This window comes from Rhinatrema bivittatum, chromosome 7, assembly GCF_901001135.1.
Source record: "Rhinatrema bivittatum chromosome 7, aRhiBiv1.1, whole genome shotgun sequence".
In the NCBI taxonomy this organism is placed as follows: domain Eukaryota; kingdom Metazoa; phylum Chordata; class Amphibia; order Gymnophiona; family Rhinatrematidae; genus Rhinatrema; species Rhinatrema bivittatum.
In genome coordinates this window covers 155,311,776-155,328,274 of record NC_042621.1, presented here as the reverse complement: position 1 = coordinate 155,328,274, position 16,499 = coordinate 155,311,776, and the positions used below count along the sequence as shown (strand labels likewise).

The window sequence follows — 16,499 nt, the reverse complement described above, 5'->3', positions numbered from 1 at the left end:
TAACACCTCATCTCTACCTATTAGGCGTCCCTCATATAGAGATTTAAATAGGTGCATACAGTGAGTCTCTCTCTTATATGCATTAACACCATAATGCATTTTAAAGAATGATGTGGTAAGTTTGGACTGAGACAATAGAGGATAAAGTGACTTGCATAAGGTCACAAGGAGCAATAGTGGGACTTGAACTCTGGTGTCCTGGTTCACAGGCTACTCCTCCACCACTACTACTTCTATTACTTAACACTTTAACTACTTAACACCAGTAAGTTATGTACTTGAGATACATATCACTGTACAAAAAGATGTAAGAGACAGTCCCTTTTCAGTAAAATTTACATTGTAACCAAGATGAACATACAGGGCAAAAGAGACTTGGGGAATTTCTTTTATAAACAAAATAGCTAAAAATTAATGAGGTTGTAAGTGGAACAATCTTGAGTTAAGATTTAAAAGCAGCTCAAAATGGTTCATTTTTCGATGGGATTTAAATAAGGTGAGAGAGGGAGCAAGATGCACTAGCTCTGTAAATCCATTCCAAGCATATAGTGCAGCCAGATGGAAAGCAAGGAGTCAGGAATTAGTGGTAGAGGAGAAGGGCATATATATAAGAGTGGTTTGCCTGATGAGAGGAGTACATAAGGAGGAATACAGAGAGAAGAGATAGTGAGGAGCTGCAGAGTGAAGGCTCGAAGATGATTAAGAGGAGCATGAAATGTATGCAGGAACAGATAGGGAGCCAATGATGTAGTAACTTGAAAAGAGGGGTTATATGGGCATAGCGACTTTGGTGAAAAATAAATTACACAGCTGAATTTTGGATGGATTGTAGAAGGGAGAGATGGATCACTGGGAAACCTGTGAGGATCATGTTGCAATAGTTTATGCAGAGAGAAGAGAGAATGAACAAGGATACTAATAGTGTGTTCAGAAAGGAAGGAATGGATTTTGGTGATGTCATAGAGATTAGCACATTTGGATATGTGTAGAGAAGGAGAGAGAGAAGTCAAAGATAACTCCAAGGTCATGGGCTGAAGGTACTAGGAGGATTACAGTGTTATCCACAGAAAAAGAGAAATGAGGAAGAGGGGAAGTGGGCTTGGGGGGAAAGATAAGTAGCTCTATCTTAGCCATGTTGGGGTTAAGGTGGCAGTGGGACATCCAGGCAGAAATTCAGAACCCCACTATGCTCCCCTTGCTACGTTAAGAATATCCCCCTCAATCTTAATAATGCTTTAAATGAACGCTGTATGTATAAATGAACACTGTATGTATAAATGAACGCTCTATGTACGTCAATGCATCTACTAACCTTCTAACACTTTATCCATCGAATACAAGTTAACCAATATGAATACAATGTTAATCCCCATCCTAACCTCTTAACATCTTACCCATCGAAACGTGTAAACCTTTGTGATGGTGAAACCGAATGACGGTATATAAAACTCGATAATTAATTAATTAATTAATTAATTACATTCTTGATGAAATTTCTGATGTAGAAAAGTAAATCTGGAAAACATCAGCATAAAGATGGAATTGAAAGCAATAAGAGGAAATAAGAGCATCAAATTAATTAGTATAGAGAGAGAAGAGAAGAGAGCTCGCAATCCAGAGACACACCAGTTGATAGTAAGATGGCAATAGACCAAAGGAAATACTAAGGGGTAGATTTTCAAAGGGGTATGCGTGTATGATATGCGCGTACCCCACGAAAACCTACCCCAAACCCCCCCTGCGCGCGCCGAGCCTATTTTGCATAGGCTCAGTGGCGCGCGCAAGCCCCGGGACGCGCGTAAGTCCCGGGGCTTGCATGGAGGGGCATGTCGGGGGCGTGCCACGAGTGACGCGGCATTTCGGGGGCGGGCTGCGAGTGACGCGGCGTTTCAGGGGCGGTCCCGGGGGCGTCGCGCCGACCCGGGGGCGTGGTCGAGGCCTCCGGACCAGCCCCCGGGTCAGGTGATGACGCACCAGCAGCCCGCTGGCGCGCGCAGATTTACACCTGCTTTCTGCAGGCGTAAATCTACCAACAAAATTAGGGGGTGTTAGATAGGGCCGGGGGGGGGTGGGTTAGGTAGGGGAAGGGAGGGAAAGGTGAGGGGAGGCGAAAGGAAAGTTCCCTCTGAGGCCGCTCCGATTTCGGAGCGGTCTCGGAGGGAACAGGCAGCGCGCGCTGGGCTCGGCGCACGCAGGTTGCACAAATGTGCACCCCCTTGTGTGCGCCGACCCCGGATTTTATAAGCTACGCGCCTGGTGCACGAACAAAAGTACGCGCTCGCACAAAATTATAAAATCTACCCCTAAAAGTGCAATGGGAGAATTAAGAAAAGAATCAAGACAGGAAAGAGTCCTGACATCTAAGTAAGGACAGAGTATGAAGGAGTTGATATTCTCATTCAAATTCTGTTTCATTAGGGTAATTTTTAATTGGGAGTTTTTTCTTTTTATTCAGCAAATTGTGTGCACTATTTCTGAATACATCACACTGTTTGCAAATTGTGCATGCTATTCAGAAATATTCACATTAAAAATTAAAGAAAATAACCTTTTAAGTTTCTATTATTTCTTTTTAAACATAGAAATCTGACAGCATTAAAAGATTATATGGGCTATCTAGTCTGCCCATCTCTGTAATCCCTACCACTCCTTCAGAGATCCTCTATGCTTGTCCTAAGCTTTCTTAAATTCAAATACTGAATTTGTCTTTACCATCTCCACTAGGTGGCTGTTCCATGCATCGCTCACCCTCTCTATAAAGTAATATTTCCTTAGATTATTCCTGAGTTTATCCTCTTTTCACCTTCATCCCACGATTCTTTGTTCCAAAGCCTTCTTTTCATTGAAAGAGGCCCAACTCCTGTGCATTGATACCTTGGAAGTATTTAAATATTTCTATCATATCACTCTTATCCAACCTTTCCTCTAGTTTATTACATGTTTAGATCTTTAATTCTGTCTACTTATGCTTTACAACAAAGACCACTGACCATGTTACTATTTATTTGATTTATATTCCACCTTGCAGCCACTTCAAAGCAAATTACTAGCTACCCTCTGGACAACTCCATCCAGTTTATATCATTTTGAAGGTGCAAGCTCCAGAATTGTATGCAGTATTCCAAATGAGGTCTCACTGGGACATATCTAGGGGTAAGATCATTCTTTTTCTACTGACTGTTGCAAGACAACAGCAGGTATTTTATGAAATGTGAAAAGTTTATTACCTAACTACTGTTCGTTGTATGAGTTAACATTAAGTTAAAAGTTAGATGTAATACATGTTTGCAACCCCATATGATAACATATTAATTTAGAGGAACAAGCTTGTTTGTTTTAAATCAATGCTTTATTTAAAGAAGACTAAAGATAAAATGCTTCATTACCTATTTGTTGCAATAACCACTTTGATAATTTTCTATAACACAATTTAGGGATAGTTAACATTATTTAAATAGCTGCAATTTCTCTTTCAAAATCTTTTAGAGAAAATATGCAGAAAGAACAATGTTTTCTTTATAATAATGAATTAAGTTTTAGTCTAGCTTACTGATGGCAGGAATTATTTTTTGTTGGGAGGACTCTGGTCTTTTGCTGGCTTTTGTTTTCTGCCACTAGGCTGGGCAAAATGGATGAGCTTTGTTACTAGATTTCTTCACATTCAGAGTATGGCTTATTCCTGCATTAGTATCATTAATACTTGCGCACAAATTCTCACTCATACTGTGCTAACCATTCTTCTCCAATCACCCAAGAATCTTTACGTTTTTGCCATCACGTTCTCCACCTGTTTGACTATGTCAGGTATGGTTGCCCCCGATCTCTCTTTTCTTTCATGCATAGATTCATTTCATCCTTTACAATATATCACTTCCTTGGCTTTTTTGTACTCCAAGTGCATTGTCTTGCATATTTTAGCATTAATTTTTAGTTACCAGACTCTAGATCATTCCTCATGTTTTTCTACATCTTCCTGTCTATACTGTTACAGAGTTTGATATCATCTACAAAAAAACAATAGCCCTTCCATAATCTTGATTATGAAAATGTTGAGAATAATCGGTCTAAGGACCAATCCCTGTAGAATACCACTACTAGTAATACCCAATTCCTTGGAGTTAACTCCATGATCCTTTGTCTCCTCCCAAAACCAATTTCTAACCCAGATAGTCCCTTTAGAGCCCATACGAAAGGCACTCAGTTTATTTATGTCGCCTATGCAGAACCATGTGAAAGGCCTTAATGAAATCCAAATATATTACACCTAGCACTCTCCCTAACCCAATCTCTTGTCGCCCATCAAAAAAATTGATCAGATTTATTTGACAACATCTATCACTGGTAAAACCAAGCTGCCTCAGATCTTATAATCCATTGTATTCCAGAAACTGCACTATCTTCTTTTTTAGCAGCAATTCAACTTAGTTACCACCAAGGTCAGACGAACTAGCTTCCATTTTTGTGAAAAGGAATCACACTCATCTCTCTCCAGTTCTCCAGAAATACTCGTTAATTTAAAGAAGTATTATCATTTTAAACACAACATGAAATGATATAAGGCATTAGAGACAATGTCAATGACATTGTCTATGTTGTTTCAAATATAAGCATACATTTTTAATGAGGTACCTCAAAGATCTGTTCTGGGTCTGGTGCTTTTTCATATTTTTATACATGATTTGGAAAAGGGAATGATGAGTGAGATGATCAAATTCACATGACACAAAATTATTCAAAGTTGTTAGATCATGAACTGATTATGAGGAATTATAAGAGGACCTTGCAAGACTGGGGAATTAGTTGTTTGAATGGCAATTAAATTTAATTTAATGTGGACAAAAGTAAAGTGATACCTATAGAGATGAATAATCCAAACTAAAGGAACATGATGCTGGGTTCTATATTGGGCATCATCACCCGTAGCGTGGTGATGGTTAATAGAGCAAATACAATATTAGTTACTATTAGCAAAAGAATGGAAAACAAAACAGAGGAAATCATAATACCTCTATATTGATTCATTGTGTGACTGCACCTTATTTATTGCAAGCCATCCTGGTCACCCCATCTCAAAAATGATACAGCAAAACTAGAAAAATACAGAGAGTGACCCACAAGATACAGGGAATAGAATGGCTTCCCTATATGAAAAGGTTGGAGAAGAGACAGCTAAGAAGTGATATGATAGTGGTCTATAAAATCTTGAGTGGGATGAACAAGAAACAGTTATTTACCTTTTCAAATAGTACTAGGATTATGTGAAACTATTAATTAGCAAGTATAAAACAAATCGAAGAAACTATTTTTTCACTCAGTGCATAATTAAACTGTGGAATTTATTGCCAGAGGAGGTGTTAAAAGCAGTTAATATAACTGAGTTTAAAAATGGTTTAGTAAAGTTCCTGGGAATTAATTTATAATCACAAATATATATCTATTCATAAAAAATTCCACTTTACACATTAATAGCCTAATTTTAAAAAGCATTTGCAAAAGTAAAATAGGATGTAAAAGCACTTTACCCATCTAAGTGGACTTTAGAAAATTGCTACAGGATGTGGTGCTTAATGGACCTTGGTCTGATCCAGTATGGCATTTCTTATGCTATTAAGACTCATCTAGTACAATTATTCAATAGCATTTTACCATATCATTAATTCTCCTTTAATTAAACTGCTTTCCTAAAGATTCTGAGACAATCTGTCACATGAAGGACAGAAATTTTCAAATTTTCCATAGCAAAATATATATTTTTTTTTTTGGGGGGTGGGGGGGGAATCCCAACCAGCAACCTTGGCTTTGAAACTATCAGCACTCTGTGTAACATACAATTGTCAAATACAATATTTGTAACCTTTCATTAAAATTCTTCATTGTACCTGAAGACTGGAGGGTGGCCAATGTAACCCTGACATTTAAAAAAGGCTCCAGGGATGATCTGGGAAACTATAGACCAATGAGCCTGACTTCAGTGCTGGGAAAAATAGTGGAAACTATTCTAAAGATCAAAATCACAGAACATATAGAAAGACATGGTTTAATGGAAGACAGTCAACATGGATCTACCCAAGGGAAGTCTTTCCTAACAAATCTGCTTCATTTTTTTGAAGGAGTTAATAAACATGTGGATAAAGGTGAACAGGTAGATGTAGTGTATTTGGATTTTCAGAAGGCGTTTGACAAAGTCCCTCATGAGAGGCTTCTAAGAAAACTAAAACATCATGGGATGGAAGATGATGTCCTTTCCTGGATTACAAACTGTTTAAAAGACAGGAAACAGAGAGTAGGATTAAATGGTCAATTTTCTCAGTGGAAAAGGATAAACAGTGGAGTGCCTCAGGGATCTGTACTTAGACTGGGGCTTATTTACAAATGATCTGGAAATGAATACAACAAGTGAGGTAATCAAATTTGCGGATGATACAAAATTATTCAGCTGTTGTGATTTGACTGTTTAGTGGATCCTTGGGCCAACCTGCCGGAGACTATGGTAAGGTGGACTATTGTCTCCGAAGGAGGGGGAGCAGGCCGGGAGGCAGACACCAGGCCGGGTGAAGGAGGTGGCCTTCACACCGGGAGCACGTACTCCCCAGGAGGAGCCTGTGGGAGTCGAGGGATTAGGGCTAAGAGAACTGAAGAGGGGTCTTCACCCTGGAAGCCGAGACTCCCCCGGGAGGAGCCCGTAGGAGCCCGGCCGCTGGGGCTTAGGGGATCGGTGGTGATGACTTCACCCTGGAAGCTGAGACTACCCCGGGAGGAGCCCGTAGGAGTCCGGCTGCTGGGACTTAGGCGAGTAAGGACGCTGAGAAGGTGAACCAGGATCAAGCAGGTATCTTGGCTGGAACTGAGGCAAGGCACGGAAGCTGGAACCAGGCTGGGACTGAAGCAGGGTACTAAGGCAGGAACCTGGCTGGAACTGAAGCAAGGCACAGAAGCAGGAACCAGGCTGGAACTGAAGCAGGCTACAAGCGAGAAGTTAGCGAACTCCGAGGCACACAGCAACTAGGAACTGCAAGGTAACCTCGTTGCAAGGCGTCTGCTAGAGGCAGCCGCTGACCTTACATACCCGCCGGCATCTGACGTCACGGGAGCGGGTGGAGCACTGAGTGGCGGGATAGGGCCTATATCTTCGGCGTCTTTGGGCACATGTGCGCCTAGGAGGAGGGCGGCTGGGTTGGGCGTCCCGATAGTGTTGCCCCTGCGGGGACGCCGCTGAACAGGCCCGGAACTCGGCGGAACTCTCCAGCGAGACTGGACCCGATGCCAGAAGCCAAGAGGTAAGGCCCCAGTTGCGAGTGCCACGACGGGACCGCAACAGTACCTCCCCTCTTAAGCCCCCTCTTAACCAGTCCTGGTTTATCTGGGTGCTGACGATGGAATTGTCGTAGAAGCTCTTTATCCAGGATGTTGCAGGCTGGTTCCATGTGTTGTCCTCGGGGCCACAGCCCTCCCAGGCAAGCAGATATTCCCAGCGTCGGTGATAGAACCGTACGTCTAGGACTTCTCGGACTTGATAGGTAGGCTTGTCCGGCATTGATGGATCTGTGGAATCAGGAACTCGAGGATGATACCTGGAGAGAACAAGGGGTTTCAACAAGGAAACATGGAACACATTGTGTATATGCATGGAGGAGGGTAGGCGTAACCGATAAGATACTGCCCCTACGTGCTCAGCAATACGGAAGGGCCCACAGTATCTTGGAGCTAGCCTTCGAGCCGGGATTCGAAGCTGAAGATTCCTTGTGCTAAGCCAAACCCGGTCTCCGGGAAGGAAGATAGGCACCGGCTGGCGGTGCTTATCTGCCCATCTCTTAGTGGCCTTGGCCGCTTTAGCAAGTTTTCTCTGGATGGACATCCATAGCGAAAGTAATTGTCGGGTGGAGAGTTGCACTGCTGGTAACGCACTAGAAGGGGCAGAGGTAATGGCGGTCACAACTGTTTTCCATAAACTATAAGGAAGGGCGAGCTTCCTGTAGCAGAATGCGTATGGTTGTTATATGAGAATTCTGCCCATGGCATTAGCTTTGCCCAATTGTCCTGTCTCTCATTGACAAAAGAGCGGAGAAACGTCTTCAGGGTCCGGTTGGTGCATTCCGTCTGCCCATTGCTTTGGGGGATGGAACGCAGACGACAGGCTGAGTTGCACATTGAATCTCTTAGACAAGGCTCTCCAGTATCAGGCGGTGAACTGAGGACCCTGATTGGACACTATGTCCTGCGGTAGACCGTGGATCCTAAAGATGTGTTCTGCGAATAGGTTAGCCAGCTCCGGGGCTGATGGTAATTTCGGCAAGGGAACGAAGTGAGCCATTTTGGAGAACTGGTCCACAGTCACCCAGATGATGGTTTTCCCTTCGGAGACTGGGAGGTCCACCACGAAATCAGTGGAGATGTGAGTCCATGGTTCTACCGGGATGGGTAATGGCTGTAGTAGGCCCCAAGGTTTCCCTATGCGTGGCTTCTGCAAGGCGCAGGTGGGACAGGAATCCACAAATGCGTGGACATCTTGCTTTATCGTAGGCCACCAATAGAACCGGTTAATCAGGTTGAGAGTCCTATCGCGGCCAGTATGGCCCCCAGTGAGGGAGTCATGGGCCCAGACGAGAGCCGCTCTCCGAGAGCGTCGTGGGACTACGGTCTTCCCTAGGGAGCTCACTGAGGTCACAGAAAGATTGACCTTTGCGGGGTCCAGGATATACTGTGGCTGTTCCTTAGCCTCTTCCAGTTCGGTGGAACATGACAGGGCATCAGCACGGACATTTTTGGAGCCTGGCCGGTAACGCAGTGTGAAATTAAAGCGGTTGAAGAAAAGGGACCAGCGGGCCTGTCTCGGGTTCAGGCATTGAGCCTGACACAGGAAGTCTAAGTTCTTGTGATTGGTGTATACCGTAATGGGGTGGTCGGCTCCCTCCAACCACTGCCTCCACTCTTCAAAAGCAAGCTTTATGGCCAGCAACTCCTTGTCTCCAATGCAGTAGTTGTTCTCGGCGATCGAGAATCTCCTTGAAAAGTATGAGCAGGGTAGTAGTTGTCCAGAGTCGGAGTACTGGCTGAGCACAGCCCCAACCGCGACATTGGATGCGTCCACCTCCACCACGAATGGTCGGAGTGGGTCAGGGTGGTGGAGGCAGGTATCGTGCAGGAAAGCCTCCTTGAGGGTGTCAAAGGCTTGACAAGCGGAGTCAGGCCAATCTACCGCATTGGCTCCCTTCCGGGTAAGGGCGGTGAGCGGAACCACAATACGTGAATAGTTCGGGATGAAATGTCTATAAAAGTTTGCAAAGCCGAGGAAGCGTTGTAACGCCTTTAAGCCTCTCGGCTGAGGCCAGTTTCTAATGGCGGCTACCTTCTCTGGGTCCATCTGGAATCCGGAGGCAGAGACTATGTATCCCAGGAAAGGCAGGGAGGTCTTCTCAAAGGTACACTTCTCCAGTTTAGCGTACAGACCATTGTCTCTGAGGATCTGTAAGACTTGACGAACCTGCTGGCGATGTGACAGTAGATCATGGGAGTAAATTAATATGTCGTCAATTTAGACGATGACTGAGGTGTTCAGGAGGTCTCGCAGTACCTCATTCATTAGGTGCTGGAATACCGCAGGGGCATTGCATAGTCCAAAGGGCATCACGAGGTACTCATAGTGCCCGTCCCTGGTGTTAAAGGCGGTTTTCCACTCTTCCCCAGGACGGATATGGACCAGATTATAGGCACCTCACAAATCAAGCTTTGTGAAAATCTTCGCCCCTTGCAGTCTATCTAGGAGCTCTGGTATTAACGAGAGGGGGTAACGATCCCGCTTCGTGATCGCGTTAAGGCCCCAATAGTCTATGCATGGCCTTAGTGAGCCATCCTTCTTACTCACGAAAAAGAAACCCGCCCCAGCTGGTGATTTGGACTGGCGGATGAAATCTTTAGCCATGTTCTCCGAGATGTATTCAGACATGGCCCGGGTCTCGGGTAGAGACAAGGGATATACCCTACCCCAAGGAGGCGTTGTTCCGGGTAGTAGCTCAATGGCACATTCAAAAGGACGGTACTGGGGAAGGATCTCCGCCTTTGCTTTTGAGAATATGTCAGAAAAGTCTTCATAGGGTTCAGGAAGACTGACAGCAGCGTGCAGAAGAGGAAGGCTGGGAGCCTTGGGCACCTTCAGGCAGTTGGCGAAACAAAATGGACTCCACTTAGTAATTTGCAAGATGTCCCATTTGATGGTGGGAGACTGTTTCTGTAGCCATGGCAACCCTAGCACCATGGGGTGGACGGCCTTCTCCAATACCAGAAAGGCTATCCCCTCCGAATGGATCGCCCCGGTGCATACTGTGATGGGTGCCGTGGAAGCTGTGATGCGGCCTGGAAGGAGGGTTCCCTGGATGGAGGTAATCCGCAGAGGTGTCTCCTGACACTGTGTGGGGATCTACAACTGGTGTACCAGATCCTTCAGAATGAAGTTACCTCCTGCGCCGGAATCCAGGAAGGCGAGGGTTTCCAGGGACCCTCCCGGGTACTCCAGGGTAATAGGTACCGTACATTGAGGAGCTGCAGCATAACCTAGGAGGAGCTCCTCACAACCTCCTAAGTTCTGGCATTTTCCAAACGCTCCTGGCAGCGCGCCAGGAAATGGCCTTTCCGATCGCAATAGAGGCAAAGGCCCAGTGTGCAGCGACGTTGTCTCTCCTCAACGGAGAGTGGGGCATGCCCCAACTGCATAGGTTCACTGGAAGAAGTCTCTGGATGCACAGTCTTGGGAGAGGACACTGGCTTAGAGGATGCAGAAGCCAATGAAGGATTGCGTATGGCCGGCCGTAACTCTCCGGCCCTCTGCTGGAGGCGACTGTCAATGCAAGCCACCATTTCTATAAGACCATTGAGGTCCTCCGGGAGGTCACGGGCAGCTATTTCGTCCTTGATACACCCGACCAGGCCCTCCAGGAAGATGGCTCTGAGGCTGTTGTCTCGCCATCCCACTTCTTGGGCGAGCGTGCGAAAATCCATGGCGTAATCCACCAAGGAGCGTACTCCCTGGTGCAACTGCAGCAAGTCAGTTGTGGCGGTGGCTAGTCTAGCAAGCTCATCAAAGGCTTGTTTGAAGTTGGAGATGAATTGTGGCAAATCCTCGAGAGAGGAGTCATTATGTTCCCAGAACGGGGAGGCCCAAACTAGCGCCTTCCCATCTAGCAAGAACAGGATGTATGCCACCTTGACCGCATCGGTAGGGAACTGCTGAGGAAGCAGGGAGAACCGTATGAAGCATTGGTTCAAAAACCCTCGACAGGTTTTCGCTTCCCCAGCATAGCGTGACGGTGCTGGCAGCTGAGTAACAGTGCTAGAGTTTCCCTCTTGAGCCGGTGGCGCAGCGGGCGGAGGGTCCATGGGCATAGTATCTAGGCTGGCAGCCAGCTGCTCCACAGTAGCTGCTAGTACATCAAGGCAATGCTGTTGTTGTTGCATTCGTTGGGCCATTCCAGGAATGGCCTGAAGGCCTGGCATATCCGCCGAGTCCATGGCCTTGCAATCTGTTGTGATTTGACTGTTTAGTGGACCCTTGGGCCGGCCTGCTGGAGACTATGGTAAGGTGGACTATTGTCTCCGAAGGAGGGGGAGCAGGCCGGGAGGCGGACACCAGGCCGGGTGAAGGAGGTAGCCTTCACACCGGGAGCCTGTACTCCCCAGGAGGAGCCTGTGGGAGTCGAGGGATTAGGGCTAGGAGAACTGAAGAGGTGTCTTCACCCTGGAAGCCGAGACTTTCCCCGGAGGAGCCCGTAGGAGCCTGGCTGCTGGGGCTTAGGAGATCGGTGGTGATGACTTCACCCTGGAAGCCGAGATTCCCCCGGGAGGAGCCCGTAGGAGTCCGGCCGATGGGACTTACGCGAGTAAGGATACTGAGATGGTGAACCAGGATCAAGCAGGTATCTTGGCTGGAACTGAGGCAAGGCATGGAAGCTGGAACCAGGCTGGGACTGAAGCAGGGTACTGAGGCAGGAACCTGGCTGGAACTGAAGCAAGACATAGTAGCAGGAACCAGGCTGGAACAGAAGCAGGATACTGAGGCAGAAACCTGGCTGGAACTGAAGTAAGGCACAGAAGTAGGAACCAGGCTGGAACTGAAGCAAGACACAGAAGCAGGAACCAGGCTGGAACTGAAGCAGGCTACAAGCGAGAAGCTAGCGAACTCCGAGGCACACAGCAACTAGGAACCGCAAGGTAACCTCATTGCAAGGCATCTGCTAGAGGCAGGCGCCGACCTTACATACCCACCGGCGTCTGATGTCACGGGAGCGGGTGGAGCAGTGAGTGGCGGGAAAGGGACTATATCTTCGGCCTCTTTGCGCATGCGTGCGCCTAGGAGGAGGGCGGCTGGCTTGGGTGTCCCGATGGTGTTGCCCCCGCGGGGATGCCGCAGAACAGGCCTGGAACCCAGCGAAGCTCTCCAGCGAGACTGGACCCGATGCCAGAAGCCAAGAGGTAAGGCCCCGGTCGCGAGTGCCACGACCGGGACCACAACATCAGCGTAGTTAATTCACAAGCGGATTGTGATACATTACAGGAGGACCTTGTGAGATTGGATGATTGGTCATCCAAATGGCAGATGAAATTAATGTGGACAAGTGCAAGGTGTTGTATAAAGGGAAAAATAACCCTTGCTGTAGTTACACAATGTAGTTACACAATGTTTCTATCTTAGTAGTTACCACCCAGGAAAGAGATCTAGGCATCATATTGAAATCACCAGCTCAGTGTGCTGTGGCAGTCAAAAACAGAATATTAGTAATTATTAAAAGGGAATGATGAATAAAATGGTGGCTATCATAATGCTTCTGTATTGCTCCATGTTGAGACCGCACCATGATTACTGTGTGCAGTTCTGGTCACCGCATCTCAAAAAAGATAGGGGTAGATTTTATAAATCTGCGCCCATGCGTTCTTTTGTTTGCGCACCAGGCACAAACAAGAGTACGCGGGATTTTAATAGATACGCACGTAGCCGCGTGTATCCATTAAAATCCAGGGTCGGCACGTGCAAGGCTGCCCAAAATCGGCAGCCTGCGTGTGCCGAGCCGCGCAGCCTGCCTCCATTCCCTCCACCTCCCCCACCTTCCCCTCCCCTCCCTTCCCTTCCCTCCCTTCCCTACCTAACCCACCCCCCAGCCCTATCTAACCCCCCCCCACCTCTTGTTGTACAAGTTACGCCTGCCCGAAGCAGGCGTAACTTGCGCATGCCGGGCCGGCCGCACGATTCCCAGGCCCGGGAGCCGTTTTGGAGGCCTCGGCCATGCCCCCGAGCCAGAACCACACCCATGGCCCCGCCCCCAAATGACACGCAGCCGCGACACGCCCCCCTACACGCCCCCCAGGAAAGCCCCGGGACTTACGTGCGTCCCGGGGCTTGCGCGCACTGCCGAGCCTACTCAACATAGGCTCGGCACGCGCAGGGGGACTTCGGCCAGGTTTTTGGGGGGTACACGCGTATCTTACGCGTTTACCCCTTTGAAAATCTGGCCTGGCGCCATTTTGCAATACGGCTCGAGTGCAAGAGGTCGTTCCCGGACCCCCGCTGGACTTTTGGCAAGTGTTGTGGGGGTCAGGAGCTCCCCCCAAGCTGGCCAAAAGTCCCTGGGGGTCCAGCGGGGATCCGGGAGCGATCTCCTGGACGCGTGACGTCGGGAGCTAGGAATCAAAATGGCGCCTGCGCTACCTTTGCCCTGCCACATGATAAGGGCAAAGGGCCACTGGCGCCATTTCTCTTCACAGCAGTCGTGGCCAGAGAGTGGGACATCGTGCTGGGATCGCGCCGGGACCCTCCCACTGGACCCCGGGTCATTTAAAACATTTTGGGGGGGTTCGGGGGGGGGGGGTTGTTTTAAAGGTTCGGGGTGGGTGTTAGGGGTTTTTTTTGTTGTGGCCAGAGAGTGGGACATCGCGCTGGGATCGCGCCGGGACCCTCCCACTGGACCCCGGGTCATTTAAAACATTTTGGAGGGGTTCGGGGGGGTGGGGGTTTGTTTTAAAGGTTCGGGTGGGTGTTAGGGTTTTTTTTGTGTGGCCAGAGAGTGGGACATTGCGCCGGGACCCTCCCACTGGACCCCAGGTCATTTAAAACATTTTGGGGGGGTTCGAGAGGGTGGGGGTTTGTTTTAAAGGTTCGGGGTGGATGTTAGGGTTTTTTTGGTGTGCCGGTTTTCCCGCCCTCCCCCGATTTACGATTTTTAACGATTTCAAAACAAAACAAAACACGACGATCCGATTTCCCCCCCCCCCCCAGCCAAAATCGATCGTTAAGACGATCGATCACACGATTCACACCTCTATTGCATATTACAAAAAAACTAGAGCCAATTTTGCATTTTCACAGTCACATTTGTGTTTAGCACATGGAAATTTATAAGAATTGACTAATTTCATTTCCGTAACATGACTTTTGTGAAAATTTGTTGCCCAGTGTTATGAAAAGCATAATATTAGTGATCAAGGAACTTGAAGAGGTATTGAAATAACTTTTATCCATTCACTTTTTCACCTCTGTCATGCTGTTCAGAGAAATAGTCAGTGCACCTTGATCTAGATATTTTTTGATAGGAAACTAGCTCCATTTTAGCTGTAATGCTGAATCTTCTGTTAGATTCTTTTGTGTTGAGACTATACTTGCTCTTTTCTAAGTATTGTACTTTTATTACTACCTCTTTTGTAGCTGTCCTTATCTCTCCAATAGCTTTACTTTTTTCATCCTGTCCTTTCACTTCTTCAGCTCCAGCAATTCTCTCTGCTTTCTGATTGCTTTCTCCAATTTATTATCCGACTCCAACTTTGTATCTTTCAACATTTCATCTATCTCTTCTTCTTTATCTTTGTCTTGTAGACCTTGAATAAGTATTTTTTCACTCAATATGTCTTTCTTCTCTTCACTCTCCTGTATCCTCTTTCACAGGGCAGCAATCTCCTTGTCTCTCTCTAAGACACACAGAAAAAGTTTCTGTAAGTCACTCTTCAGAATATATCTCTCAGCCTTTAGTGTCATTCTTTCCTTTTTGCTTTCATCTATTTTCTCTTTCAATGTCACCACTTCTATGTCTCTCTCATATAGGGTCTCTTTCAGACAAAAGCAATTACTCTGCAGTGCTTTCTTCTGTTCCACCGCCCATTGTTTTGTGGCTACCAGTGTCTATATTTGATGATGTTGTGCCATCTCAGAGCATATTAATGTGGCCTATAGAGAATTTGCTCATGTTTTTCCTGCTCTTCATGCTCTCTCAGGGATTCCATCTCACTTGTCCATTAATGAAGTGCAGCCTTAACTCATGTCAATTTCTCCTGGAGGGCCAGCTCTTGGGCCTCCTCCTCTTTTTAATACCTTTGGAATGGTCATAGCAGAAATTCCTCGCCCTTCTGGAGCAACTTTTGGGTGAGCTCTTACAGATGCATCTATTGTTCTTCTTTATACTCCCAAAGCTCACTGATCTGTTCCTGTCTCTCTCTCTGCTTTTCATTCAGTATCATTTTCCAGTATTCTATATTCTTTGTTCTTTTCTCATCCTCTTCTAACATCACCTTAAACTCTCCAGCTGGCTCTGAATTCTGAGTTGTGTCTGACTGGAAAACTTCTTGGAACTCCTCCTCAGATATATATTTATCAAAGTATTTTCCTGTGGCCAAACTTAATCAGTTTTTGTGGTATCAGTTGTTTTAGTGAGAACAAGTTTATCTGAAATGTTTTCCCATTGCATCAAATGAGCTTTGTCTTCCATTTCCATTTCCACCAAATTTTTCTCTTCCGGATGGATGTCCCCTTTTAACAACTCTACAGGAATATGAAAATCTGTTTCTGTACAGGCTTTCTCAAATTATTTCCCAGTTTTCTCTTCCAGTTTTGCCAGTTTCTTCACCTGACTTCCTTTCTCAGGCTTCTTTACCAACAAGACCATTTCTGATCCTGATTTCTTTATTTCATCACTTCTTTCTTTCTCAAGTGCAATTTTCCCTGATGGAATTTTTTCTTTTACTGAATTATATGCAGATACCTCTTTTGTATTTTGTTCTACTCTGTTCTGTTTTTGCATTATTTTAGCTGGACACTGAAGCATCATTTTCTCATCCAGCTGCATACTCTATCTTCTCTGTAGACATTTACTAAGTTTTATTTTTCATCACAAGAACTTTCATATTATATTTTTCTACTCAGACTTGATGCCTATCCTTGATGTTTTCTTTCTTTCTCATCATCTTTCTTACATCATCTTTTGAATATTTCACTCCATGACAGGATTGTCACTTCCTCAAAAACTTCTGGATAATACACACGACTATCATAATTGCAACTTCTCTCTGTGCTAGGCTCTTGTCATTCAATAACATCTCTTGCCAAGCTCCATGTGGATATAAATGTTTCATAACTTCTTTCACTGTACTTTGCCATGGCTCTATCATATTGACTGCTGTAACTCTCTCAATCCTCTTCCCATATTCTCTGCCTTTCTTCATATGCCACCTGTCTATCTTCCAAACAT

General features: G+C 46.1%; 1 protein-coding gene across 1 annotated transcript in view; it reads left to right on the top strand.

Annotated features, from left to right (window-relative positions):
* Nucleotides 1-3,087: 3,087 nt before the first annotated feature.
* The window catches only part of CDHR1 (cadherin related family member 1), a 177,030-nt gene continuing 163,618 nt past the window's right edge, over nucleotides 3,088-16,499 (top strand). The window contains exon 1 of the mRNA XM_029610651.1: nucleotides 3,088-3,153. The gene's annotated coding sequence lies outside the window, so the exon portion shown is untranslated. The remainder of the gene's footprint in view (nucleotides 3,154-16,499) is intronic.